Genomic DNA, 1,683 nt, shown 5'->3' with positions numbered 1-1,683 from the left:
TGGCGTGAACCCGGGAGGCGGAGCTTGCAGTGAGCCGAGATCGCGCCACTGCACTCCAGCCTGGGCGACAGAGCGAGACTCCGTCTCGAAAAGAAAGAAAGAAAGGTGATGTAGACTGTAATGTGAGGAATGGGCTGCTGCTCTGCGTGGGTGGAGGTGAGAAGTGGACCAACTGGAGAGCCATTTTGAAGGAACAATTGACAAGACCATGACTAACTAGGCAACAGCTAAGGAGATGACCTTGAGGTATAAGTGGAAAAAGCCCAAGTGGAAAAAACCCAACGTTTTGAAACAAATCCAAAGACTTTTTTTGTTTCATTCTGAAAAAATCTGACGAAAAATAAATTGGTTTATCCACAAATTATTCCTGTATTTCCCAGGCCTCTGCATTCCTAAATTGACCAGTTAAAAGGTTTGGTTTTTAAAAAATTACCTCAGGTTCAATAAATTTTATGTCCTACTCATAAATGACTGTAAATCTGTAAAAAACAAAAAAAAAAAAAAGGAAGAAATTAACCAAATAAAGTGTGAATATATTTTCATTTTATCCCACAAATTACTACTGCTTTTCCTGCAGCAATAAAGTTTGGTTTTTGTTTTCCTCTCATGACTGAACATGTTTAAGAAACTTTACATCTCTATTCTGAAATGTCATGCCTGCATGAATGTACAAATAGAAAAATAAGGACAACAGGAAATGGAAAGATAGTTTGATAAGATTATTTCAGTTTGAGACAAAATTCATGGAATTTTCTAGTTACGAAAACTCCATTCCAACTTATTCGTTTTATAGATAACAATGATCAGAGATCTAAAGACGCTGGAGGTCTTGCTCCAGGGTGTCGCCCTGGGCCTCCCCACCACCTCTCTCTCCCCTGTGCCTCCAACTTCCCGGGAGGAGTTGGGGCTGAAGGGGACGGTGACCTGGATGGGGCCTCAGGCCACATCAGCCCCCGATGGTGACATCCAGGCCCCTGAACAGGATGGGGACCAGCGAGAAGGAGAGTCATGGGTGAGGAAGACATGAGGGACACAGATCGGCCAAGGACGGCCAGGAGGTGACAGGCTACCCAGAGAACCTTAGGGTCACCAGGTAGAATTCTTCCTTGGGTAGCCAGTGATGGGATTTTGATGGAGCAGGGCCTGGGGGTAGATGAGGGTGGGGAAGGAAGCCAGAGTTTGGTCATGAGAGGCCGGGCTGTGGAGGGCAGAGAGGCCTGACAGGAGGGCAGTGGGGCAGCCCTGGAATCTTCCTGCCCAGTGGTCTGCTGCCTGCCTGCCGCAAGACCTTGACAGTCTGTATGCCTGGAATCCATGAGCTCTTACAATCAGTGAGTCAAGAGCCCTAGCCCACTCCTGCCCATGCTAGCTTTGGACTCTGAGTATGGACTGAGGAGAGGGGCAGACGGATGCCATCCTGAGGGGAGCAGGTCCTTGTTGACCCTCCGCAGGGCAGGGGCTCCTTGCCCTCCTGGATTCCCTTACGTTATAGGAGCCTGGATCTTCCTCTCAGTAGGGGTAGATGGCAACTGAGAGAGGGCTTATTGCTGTGTTTGTTGAGCACCAAAGGGTTATCCTCCCACCTACACAAGGGGCCTGGAGATGCCCCCCAGGAAAGAGAGGAAGCCAGCGGAGCTATGTTCCCCCTCCCAGCACCCTGCTGCACTACCTGGACAGCCAGTC

Source organism: Mandrillus leucophaeus, unplaced genomic scaffold, assembly GCF_000951045.1.
Source record: "Mandrillus leucophaeus isolate KB7577 unplaced genomic scaffold, Mleu.le_1.0 Scaffold101, whole genome shotgun sequence".
Lineage (NCBI taxonomy): Eukaryota > Metazoa > Chordata > Mammalia > Primates > Cercopithecidae > Mandrillus > Mandrillus leucophaeus.
This window is presented reverse-complemented; position numbering follows the sequence as displayed.